Genomic DNA, 12626 nt, shown 5'->3' on the forward strand with positions numbered 1-12626 from the left:
CTACAAGCACGAGCTGAATATCCTGCAAATGTAATTTCAGTTCATCAGGGTTTCTGTGCAGGAGGATGGCACTGGGGCATGAAGATCTTCTGCCTCTGGCTGTGGGGCCTGTATCTGTGTTAGGAGAAGGGTGCGAGGTGCTTCCACAGATCCCCCCTTGCCCTCCATCCCGTGGGTTCCTTGCTGCAGGAGCAGTGTGGCCCCGGAGGGATGGCCTCTGGATGGGGACAGCAGCAGTGATGGAGTCCCTGCTGTGCTGCCAGACCAAGCCCGGCCGTCCCGGCTGTGCTCCAGCGCTAGCAATCGTGTAGGGGATGGCAGCAGCAGAAATAGTGGTCATCCAAAAGTAGTGCTGAAAGCTTGGGTTTCTTTGCCGGTTGTAAGTGTCCCATTGGACATACAGAGATCTGCCATCGTGGTCCCACAGCCTCGCCTGCTGCTGGCCCAGCTGGGCTACAGAGGTAACAGAGCTGGTCTGTTTTCTAAATGAAAGCTTTCTGAGTTACCGAGTGACTCGATTAGTGAGCTCTCCAGGGACCCGGGCTCTCTGCACTGCCATCTGTTTTCAGCTAACTGGTACTGGAGCCTGGCTTGTATTTTGTAGCCCAGTGAGTATTTTGTGGTGCTTAAAGCAGAGGAGCTGCAGTGCTCTCAGAGTTGGGAGATAGCGTAATTTCTCTCCTCCTGTTTCTTAAAAGGAACCTAGAAAATCATGGAAATGTGATTTCTAGCAATTTTGCTCTCTTTGTTTTAAGCATAATCACAAAAAATTGTGTTTCCTAGAAAGTCATACATTACTTTTGCTTTGGTGATGGCTCACTGTAAATGATAGCCTAGTACTTTCTTAAGATTGTTTGAGTGCAGCTTATTATAGTTTTGCCTAGTTAGTTCACACTAGTTTTGCCAGGGTAAAACCAGAAGAAACACTACCCTGCTGGTTGTTGGAATTCTGTTGGCTATGTGGAAACTCTGAACACCTCAGTGGTGTTTTTTTCTGGCTGTTGACAAAGATTATAGCAGATACTAGCACTGGAGTATTTCACTGAATCAAAAGACCAGAGTGTGGAAAGTAGGTGTTTTCTTCCTTACTACAACTGTACCCCTGCAGACTGTAGAACCTTAAATTAATCAGACCCCAAGAAACTGGATGCTGTTCTGAAAGATGGAGTTCTGTGCCTAGCCCTTGGAGATTTCTAGCATCCTGAAAGGTTCAGAAAGTTGTAATTTGCATTAGGCTATTTATACTTCTGTGAGCTTGCTGATGTGCAGGTCTCCTGTGATCTTTTATGGTGCTCTAGCTATTAGGTTTACTTATGAACAGATATAGATATCATAAAGCTGGTTTTTATTCAAACTTCATTATTTGTGACCCTTAAAGGCTAAACTCACATCAGGAAAAAATTCCAAAAGCTATAACCCTTGAGATACTTAAGTAAATTATAATTACTTTATTGTTTGCAATGTAAAAGTTCTCAGCCAGTTAAAAATTATTTTGGTTGTTTGTCTTTTTCCCCAAATAGCTTTTACTGTGTTCTGTATAATTCTGTTGACTAGCCAAGGTAAATGAGGCAGGACAACGTAACTGTCATCACACTACAACTATGACTTGAATAAACTGTTTCTTAGGGTTATTGCATCTGTTAATAATCCTAGATATCTTTTTCTGCCAACACCTGTGAAGCCTGAAAATTGACAGCTTAAGCAAAAGGGCTCAGTGTGCATTTCGATTGCTTCACAGTGCAGAGGTGAGTGGAAGAAACATGCTTTGTCGGTGTAGAGTGCTGTCTCAAGTATCTCTTCTCGAGGTGCAAGGGATGCATCTTTCTGAGTTAAGCATCTTTGGTATCTATTTCTGGTTCTCACAGCTGTACTTGGAGCATAATGTGAGAGCATCTGTTGGCAGCATCTGCTATCAGAGATAATTAGGATGGGTCACTTGTTTCTTAGTTTGATTGCTTTTCCAGCCTTCTGCATTTTTTAGTCTATGTCTCCTTTCTCCTACTCATTTTCCTCTGAACAATCCTTCCCTCTTGAGGCAAAATGTTACTTCAGAGATATTGTGGTAATGTTTAAGGCTGTTACATATTCAGTCTTTTAGAATTTACTAATCCTGTATTTTTATAAATCTGTTTACTGTAGTGACTGCCTTCCAAGTTTGAAGAGTGTAATCCTAACTTGCATTTAATGATACAAGGATAGTGTTTACATGCTTTATATTCCTTTTTTGAGTAGATTTTGGAAGCTTAAAGCTTAAATCTTATCAGGAGACTGTCCTTTTTTTCTTCATTCTATCTCATTTTCCCTGAGAAGTCTTTTATTTATCTACAGTACTGCTGGGTTTTTCTGTAAGAGCATTCATATTCAGGACTTCTTGGTTTAGACAACAACAAAAATAAATCTGATCAGCAAACTTCATTGCGCTTTTTTTTTTTTTTTGTGTCAGGCCTATAGAAAATATTTTAAAATTTATCCAGGAAGATGAGCTTCATCAAATAGATGCGTATTCTGCAGAAAAAAAATGCCTTTTGTTAGACATCTGAACAAAGTCCACAAATACAGATTTTGTATATGGGGCTTGATACAATAGAAGATTCATTTTCACTTCTTACTGTGCTGAATTGGCTTTTACTCAGAAATTAAGCCCAGCCACCCCCAGCCCCTCTGATATCTGAAGACCAGCTGGAATGCAAGGGGATTTATTTTCTGCCTAATTTACTTACACTTAGCACAAGAAACTCCCTCATCAACTTCTTGTTCACTTTTTTGTCACTTTTTTTTTAGGATATGGATTCTTGCTCAGCCTTGAACCATATGTATTCAGCTTTTCCCAATTCTAACCCTTCCCATTTAATTGCCAAGTAGAGTCTTCTCAGCCTCTTATTCCCCGTGTTCTCCCACACATTGTATTTCGTTTTCTAAAAACTGTCAGGGAACAGATGTATGCATCTGATTTTGCCTTGTTTTCCAGGGTGCTTTAATTCTTCAAATATCACTCCTCGTATGATAATAGAACAACATTGTCTTCTTTTACTGGCTTTCAGTTGAAAGTTAAGTGTTTAGAACAAGGGCATTTTTCTTTGAAATCTTAGATTTATTCCAAAGACATTACACCACAACAATATGGGCTCACAGGAAAACCAAACTGTTTGTTACTAATAATGTAGAGAAGCCAAGACTGGAAGCTGGATTTGTTTCATTTCTTTGGGATGTAGCAGTGTCACGTCTGTGCTGTGGGCAGGCAGACCTTGAGAGGGGATGAGGCGACCATTCCTGTGTGCCTAGTCATTGCCCATGGCTATGTCCCCATCTCCCTCCCTGGCTGGCAGCTGCCACCTCTCAGGGGGTAGCTCTTAGGTGTTCTCAGCAGCTGTGATGGGTGCAGAGCACAGTGGGACAGGTTGTGGTGCTGGAACAGCTGCATTCCTATGGCAGCTTCCTGAGAGCTGGCATCTAATTGCTTGTTTGAGCTGCTCTGCTCACAGCCTGCTTTGTGCCAGACACGGGAGTGGGAGGTTTGTTGGCTTTTGAAATGATGAGCCAAGTACGCTGCTGGCTTGCCAGGATATGCTGTATTTCTTGTTGTATTTCTTGTTGTTTCCAACCATGGTTTTGGGCATTTGTTTGTTCAGCCTGAGATCCTATTCACAGCAGCTGCTGTGAGGGTTGCTTACATTCAGTTGTCTGCTTGTCCTGTAGGGTTCAAGTTTGATACTACTTTTGCAGAGCAGTGATTCCTTCCAGGCTAATAAGTGCTTCTTATGAAAAATTAACAAAATAAACACAAGCACACATTTGTTTATGTGGTTTTTTCTCACATTGTTCCTTCCCATACCTGCTTCCTAAAGAGCGTATTCTAAAATAACATGGCAATCCCTCTGTTAAGTAAACTTCACTTGCTTTTCTCTCTGTAGTATTACAGCTATACCATCTCTGGAGATAATTTCTCTTGAGGTTTTTGGTTAATAATCTTCTGAGGAAAAAAACTGTTTCTAGATAAATACAGAATCTAAATTGATTCTTTATATTTAATAATTTTTACTCAGGTTATCAGTTGCTTTATAAAACAAAATGTGCATCCCTAGGACCATCATATATTTGTTTGCATTAATACACGGATTAGGTAATCTTCCTCTGCACAATCCTCTGCATGTCTCTTGTTCTACAACACAGGATTTTGGGGAATTCCAGGAGTTATTACAAATAGAGAACAACATTTCCCAGCTGTGTTTTGGAGAATCTTTATAACCACTGCAATAGAAATATAAAAAGAATGCAAAACCAAAAAACTCTAGGACTTTTCCTAGCAAAGCTCTACTCATAAAAGACATCTCTTGGTATCGGCTCAAGGAAGCAAGTATGTATTGAGTTTGTCTGATGGCAAGTTCAGGTTGTAGCTTTTCGGTAAGGTCAATTTAGAATGTTTCAAGTGATACAAGTACCACACCTTATTATGGGAAGCAAAGCAATGAAATATTAACATGAGTCACCAGTAAATGGTCAGAACTGTACAGTGTTACTTTATGTCGGTGAAGAATTGATGAGGCTGGTTGAGAAAAACACGAGCTGGGTCCCTCACTTACCTTGCACCTGGCTCAGGCAAGGCTGTACTTCTGCAGGATGTTTGGAGTGAAGCAGAGGCCTCATGGCCTGATGTTGTTTCAGTGAGGCACAGAAGAGCACCCACACCTCCAGACTAGCTGTCAGCCTCACTCCTTGTCACCCTGAAGAGCCAGCCTTGCTGTAAATCTGGTGTGTTAAGGAGATAAGGATGAGTGCAAAGGCTCTCTGGTGAGGGTCAGACAGCCTTGACTGCTGCCTGAGTATGTGGGGGAAGACCAAAGCATTTATTGTAACTTTTTTGCCAAATATAAATTCTGACTGAAAGTAACAGAGACCCTCATTAAACTCCATTTATGTATTAAGTTTCACACCCTTTGGAGTGCAAATAAAGAAGAACGTGAGACATGATCTATGTATGACCAATCACCAAACTCCACCTACAACATGCAAAGGGCCAAAAATTTGTAGTTTAAAAGGGGGACTTTGGGACAGAAAGAGTCAAGGGCAGAAAGCAGCTCTTTGTGCTCAGGATCAGTTGACAGACTGTGTCTTTCGTCCTGCCCTGAAGGGACACCTTTAGGCGAATTTTGCATCTTTAACTGCATTGGAGCAGATCTGGGAATATGCATATGTATATAGTGTTATTTGATCTCCGTGACTGTACTTTTTGCCATGACACATGTTAGCATTCCATAGTCAGTGCATTTCTCACTGGCAATCCTGAATCTGCTTTCCTGTTGCTTCAATAAACTGTACTATTTATGAATCTGTAATCATAGAAGTTCTTATTGAACTCAGCCAGACTTACAGTGCTGAATTGGTTCTAATCAGAAATCAAGTGTGGTCACACCCAGCCCCTCTGATCTCTGAGGACCAGCTGCAGTACCAAGGGGGGGTTTATTTTCTGCTAAATTTCTATTCGCTTATTGCAATAGTCACTTCCAGCTGCTGATGCTTAATGAAGGAACTTGCTGCTGTACACTTTTCAGTACCTCTTTACTTAAGGGAAAAATGGATGTAGCAAAAGCTTTAGAAGAATCTTGTGTAAGCAGAAAGTTTGACTTAAAACATCCCACTGTGGCTGCAAATTTTTGCTGTGACTGTTGTGATGTCAGTGTACTTCTTTAGGCTTTATTTAAGCAATGTCAGGAGGAGCTGACTGAGCTGCTCTAAGTATGTTTTAAGGCATATAGTAATTTAGGCAAATCCAAAGAAGGAAATCTGACCTTTTCACATCTCTCTAGAGTTTGTTAATGAAGAATGGTGAAGTAAAAATAGTGCATTACTTCCAGTTGATATGACATTCTTTACAAAACAAAGATAGTGTGAAAGTCTATTGAATGTGCTTATTTTATCAGTTTAATACTTTGGATTAGTCTAGCTTTTAAAAGTCTATTCTGGTAGCATATACCTAAACTCATATTCTTACCTTTTCTAGTAGAAATCCTTACAAAATGCACTGTATCTTTAAATCAAGGTGAAAGAAATTTAAGCAAATAATAGTATTTAATAGTATATTATAATAATAATAGCTTAGCCAAGTAGTGGTGTAGATTCATTATGTAAATATTGCCTGAATATAACTGTATAAATATGCTTGTACTTTTGGCCTTTGGTATGCTGTGTATATATTTTGCAGACCACCAAAAAAAATTGGAGGGTGGCTTATGTTGGAGATAGGCAAGCTAACTTATTTCTGATCACTCCTACATTGGTGTATGTCTGTTGTGGGTATTGTTTCAATATGGCTGTAAAAGTATTTAGGAAAGATGTTCTGTAATGCATGTGAAAAATATTCCTGGTTAGTCTCTAGTGTCTGGCTGTAGTCTGGTGGCTTTTCTTAGTCTCACTGCTTTCCCTTGGAGTGAGATTTGAGTGGCAGCATCAAAATGGAAGAAAGTTCAGGAGAGAGTGCTAGAAAAGTAATGCTGTGTGGGTTGGAATAGATGAATTGGGTGCTTTCAATAGAATAATTCTGAGAAGTTTGCAGCCAAGTTTAACCATGTTTCTTACACATTTTTTGCATGTCTAACAAATATCCTCAGGGAAAAAGAAAAGGGGAAAAAAAAACCCTTGCTTTAAGGAACTGTTTTAATAATTTTTGACAGTATTGTTAAATAGTAAAGTAGTGAAACTTGGTGATGCTCTAACTTAGTTTTGCAGTCTGTGCTGTTCCTTAATTGATTTTTCACTTGGTTGCAGATGACTACACCAGGGCTGATTGTAGAGAGAAGCTATATATGCAGTTTTACCAACAGATGCAGAAAGAATGAGACACCTTCTGACTGTCATTGCTGCCACGAGCAAGGAGCAAAACTAGGTTTCTCTTAAGGATTTTTTTTTTTTTTTTGCTAATCCTATTACAGAGATAGTAATTACATAGGTAGGTGTAACCTAGTTCAGAAATATGACCCTGCAAATATGTAGATAATGTTCGAAGATCATGCCTATTTAATGTTTCTGGATCACTTTAAAATTTCTAGTTAGTTTTAAAATTTCTTATGCATCTCCTAGGCAATATTTTTTTAAAGATTTCATTCCTTCTTCCCTGACTTCCATATTTGACATATCCCCTTCTGATAGTCATACAACTGGAACTACATTGAGAATCTCTGATTTGGTTTATGGAGTGTTATACATAATCTCTTCAAATGAAACTAAGAAATTCTCTGCCACTATCACGGTTTAGTGATCTATTGAAATGTTTAGGCACAGAAATCCAGATAGAACTACAGCTGCTTCAGCTGGGTTGGTTAATGTGTCTGAAATGCAATGATCATGTGGGATAATTGGAGCAGGTTGTAAATTGACTTATAACTTTTTTTTTAAACAATTAAATTGTTAAAAAAATTCACTTCTCAGCTTCTCAGTGCAGCTGAGAAATCAATTTGTTTTCAGTTGCTTTAAGCCAAGTATGTGGCTTTATTATGTAGATGAAACACTTTTAGAACTGCTTGAAAAAGTTTATGTATTACAATATATTAAAAATTAGTTCTTCCTTGACTATCTACTCTCTCACTCATAATTTCAGGATCAGTGTTAACAAACATTTTTGTTGGTGAAGCAAATGGAATTTGTGTCTTTAATCTCTCCACATTGCTAAGAAATGTAGTCTTCCAAGTTAAATTACTAAAATCTAGCAATCAGTAAAATTCTTAAAGGATAATGTTCAGCATCAATCCCCAGAATATATGTATTGCTAGTATTAATTTTTGTGCTATCTTCAGTATTTTTGCAAAAAAACAGGCTACTAACAAAAGTACAGTAATGTCAGTGTAATAGTTCATAATAGACAATACTCTGTTCAGCTGAATATTTCCCAGTATACTAGGACGATGGCATAACATCAGATTATAGATAATTGTAATAGTTTCTCGCTCTAGCACTAACGTGGGATGAAGCAGGAATCATTAACTAAAAATCTTCGTCTGATGTATATTACAGCTTCCTACTATAACAAATACTTTCAATTTTTTTTATAGCTTAAAATAGAGATTACAGTTACTTCTCAGTTTTGTAGAAGGTGTTTCTGATCAAAGAACACATTGTTCTGAGGGTTTCTCACAGCTCAACATTGGACTCGGTACTTGTGGCTTCTGGCACATAAATGATGACAGCAGCACAGCAATAGGAAACAACGACACAGACTTCTAGTTTTATATAACCAACTTCTCTTTTCTTCAGGGGATTATTCTAGAATTATAGGCAATCACTTACGAGAACCTGAATGTGAGATGAAAATAACATACCTCCCGTAAGTCAGATCTCATACCAGCACTCCAAGAAGTTAAATTACTGTTTTGTATTCTTGAACAGCTCAATGTAGTATTTTCCTTTTGCCCTGTAATCAGACTTCATTATTCTATCCAGAGAAAGTTTAGGTTGTTAGAGAGATGTCGCTTAAAATATTCTCCATTCAGAACTGCAGTTAAAATTTCTTTCAACCATTTAAATTTTAAACACAGATTCATTGCACTTCTGGGTAAGAGAATTTGACCTAGTTAAAATGAGACAGCTTTGAAATAGTTCACTGAATTAATTTATAATAATGCATAATACATGTAGTGATTAAATGTCTGTCCTGAATTGCTGCTTACATGGCATAAAATGCACTTAACAAACTCACATATAATAATTAAATGATAGGAAGTTATATAGCAATTACCTAATTATGATTTCACTTTCTTGCATTGATTCTATGTAAATAAATAAAAAATCCTTCTTAAGATTCATCTCTATTTGTTTCAGAACTTTTTATTGTAAATTTACAAATTTCACATATTTTCCTGTATCGGGAACACAATAACAAAAATGTAGTTTTTCCAGGAGCGAAAGTAACTGTCCTGTTCTTCAGTTAAAAATATTCTGAAATTAAGAAAAAATCTGTACAAATCCTATTTTTTCGGGTGTAGATGTTTGTGAAAGTCTTTGTGTGGAACTGGGAATCTTTTGTTCATGATCTAAAGTTAAAACTGACCAATAATGATTTGACAGTGGGAAGGAGAAATTACAGCTTTTCATTTATATTTCAAATGAAGTCATATACTGGTTCTAAATCAAAACTAACTTCTGCAGCTGCAGGAGGGCTGTATCAATACTGAACTGAAGGCTTTAAAAATCTCACTCAGTTATATTGCAGAGACTTAACAGCTGTATTTTTCTATCTGTTTGGAGAAGTGCGAAGTCGATGAAAACACCAGTTAGATAAAGCTGTCTCTCTCTTCTCTGTAGTACATCATAACATGCCTGTGCAGGATGCACTGCTCTCTTAGTTAAAGCTTCTGGAAACAGATTTTCTGAGTGTGAGCAACAGGAGTGTACCAGGGTTTCACACAAGACAGCTGATCTGGTGGGTGGCAGCATGGGAGCTGTGAGATGTACAGTGGGCTATGGACATTAGACATTTCTGTTACAAGCAGGAAAACACTTGGATTGGTTGAGTTGAACCCAGTAAGTGATTCTGCAACTACCAGAAGATAGATAATTGAAGGTATTAATATTTTTTCCCTCTAAAATATGAATTCAAGCATCTTTTAAATCTAAGCTTGCATATACATAAGAAATAATCTGTGAATAAATGATAGGCACTAGAGATGAAAAGTTGGTGTATAAAATGCTGGTGTGTCTATTAATGGGCATGTGCGTCCTGCAGTATGTGCAGATATTCTTCATGAAACTAGACATGTTCTAAGGATGTATACACATGTCCCTAATGGGCAATTGCTCTCTCACAGCTTATGGTTGCCAAGTGTTTGATCATCTGCTAATGCTGTTGAAGATTTAAGTTGTAATAGCACTGTACACAGAAATGCATTTAAGTTAGTCCATCAAAAAAAAAAGTCCATCAAAATAAAATGCAACTCTTGGTTTAACAGGATTCAGTAACAGAATGGTGTATAAATGTATTTTAATTAAAAAGTTTAAAATTCAGCAGAATACCTCTAAAAAAAAGGTCCCCACCCAACCACATATGCAAATTATAGATATTTAAATAGAATATCTGTGTCATTTTGTCTGTAGAACTACTCTACAGAAAATTCTTGGATGCCCTTGTGATACGGGGATAGTGAGATTCTTGCAGGCTTCTACTTGTGATCCTAATTACTTTTGAAAAGTTGTTTCCCACTTTTGTTCATTTAGATTAAACCTTATTGAATAAACTCATCCTTCACCTTAAGCTGAAGACATAATATCATGAGGATGCAAGGCCACGGGCAAGCACTGCCATCCACACCTTAAGCACACCTTCACCTCTTCTGCTGCCAAGCAGTATTGATGTTTTAGGCCAGTCATCCCTTTCTAAGGTTAAACCTTGATTTGAGTGAAAGGCTCTTCTTGCAGCCCTGTTTCAGTTTTGTATTTCAAAGTAATTCATTGTTTTCGTGACTGACTTGATCACTTGCCACAGTACATTTACTCATAGAAGTAGAGCAAAACATAGTAGATACTACGAGAACTGCAATCAAGTAGATGGGTGAGATCTGAAAAATCTGAACTTGCAAATATTTGGCAGTGATCAAATAATAGTTGAAAGAATGGAACTCATTCATGCTATTTTCAGAGCAAATTTTGTGTGAAAGAATTGGAGAGTAGGGGAGTGTAAGAGTTGACTCCGTGTGGTTTAGTTATGGGGGTAAAAATAGGGACAAGAGATCTCTAAAGATGAGTTTTAGAACATGAAGGTTTATTGCGAAATAGAGTGGGGATGAGAGGCCTGTGAGCCGCAAGACGCGACTCCAAGCGGGCCAGCAGAAAGGGGAGAGAGAGAGAGAGAGAGAGAGAGAGAGAGAGAGCAAAAAGAAGAGAGCCAAAAGAGAGTGATTTGCCGTTTACAATACAATAAATTGTCTTCTCTGTTGAATATTCAACTCTTCTTTAACCAATCTAAGACAAACTACATGTCCTACAGCATTTACATACAGCCTATAAGAATCGTCCCATTACCATACGGGGTCATGTTTCTGACCCTTGGACTTGCCTGGGCAGAGGGCATTGTTCTATCAAGAGGGGGGATTACTTGCCCTGGTCATGCCATTGTTCTCTTAGGTGCTCTACAACTCGAATCTTGTTTCCATTTCAATCTTGCTCATATTTTCCATATTCTCATCATGTTTTGCAAGGCTATCATATCTGTAAGGCCTTCCTATTTCATCTTCCCCAACATCTCCCCCTCTTTGTTGAACAACTAATATGCTAGACACAGTTTTACTCATTAACTTTTGTACACACTGGAGTGTACAGGGTATTGCTACTAAAACTACAATTACTACTATTAGAATTTTTGGTCGATTTACAGGTAAAGCTTCACTACAGAAACTAAAGCAAAGGAATAAAAGTAACATGCATTCGCGTAAATGAATAAGGTTCATATATCTTTTTCTTCTTGAGCTGCTTTTTGGCAGAATACTTTTTCTTGAGTTCTGCTGGCTCAGGTGTGGGTACTTGCTTCTTGCTTTGCAGTTGCAGGGTTGCTGGCTGATGTGGAGGCTTAGGCAGGTTTGGATACATGACACAGCTTTACGTTTTTTGCTGGAATCCACTTGAGGCTTTCACCTGTGGAAAAACATGCAAATCTCTTCCCCCAAGTTACAAGATTGTATGGTGTTTCTATTTGTTCTGATTCTACATTTTCAACTAAAGCTGGGGGGTCAGGCTCTTTTGCAGAGCTAGTTAAAAAATTGTAAACATACAAAACATTGATGTGTGAAAAACAAGGATTAGGTTTGTGTGACTGAGTTTGGTAAATACAGGTGAGCCAAAGACACAACTTGTTGTTCACAACCTTTAGAACAGATCTTTCAACTATTTTAATAATATTAGTAACGAATGCCGAATCAGTGATTAGGTTGAAAGACTTTGGAAAGAGCTGAAAAGCTCTCACAACTGCTGCTTGAAGTAAGGTTTTAAGTTTTTGAACATCTTGATTCCAGATTTCTGTATGTTTGTTTTGTGAAATTATTGCTGAATTGCGTATTTGCTTTGACCCATCGGTGAAGATAGTGACTGCATTTAAAGTCTCTTCACTGATCAGAGGTTTCTCATTGTAGCATAATTTGGCTTTGATCAATTTGTGTGCTGGATAACGAATAGAGCAAATGCCTGGAAAATCGAGCAAGGTACACAGCAAGTTTTCTGATTGGTGCATTGCCCAGTTAAAGTAAGTTTTGATTATAGGCAGATAACTAATTGCGTATTTGTGACCTGCTATTGAGAGAAGATTTGCTCTGCCTTTTATGATGATTTGAGATATCATTTCTAAAGGTGTGATGAATGTCTTTGGCAACCTGTAAGAGAGAACACATTCAATTATTAACAACAGATCTTTTGTAGTGGAATCACATTGAAAAATGAGACTGCACAGTCTCAGGTCTTTTTCTAATACCGCCAGGAAAAAGAGTTTATCGGGCATACAGTGATATGCCTGTTTGTTTTGTAAGGCATGAATGATTTTTTCTAAGGCGTTGCAAGTTTCAGGAGTGAGAGATATACAGGATTTGATGCTATTGTTTCCTCTCAACAAATTAAAAAGTGGAGCAAGTTCATTCGCAGTGATTTTTAACTCAGGC

The sequence above is a fragment of the Lichenostomus cassidix genome, chromosome 11, assembly GCF_008360975.1.
Source record: "Lichenostomus cassidix isolate B80296 chromosome 11, HeHo_3.0, whole genome shotgun sequence".
Taxonomy (NCBI): Eukaryota; Metazoa; Chordata; class Aves; order Passeriformes; family Meliphagidae; genus Lichenostomus; species Lichenostomus cassidix.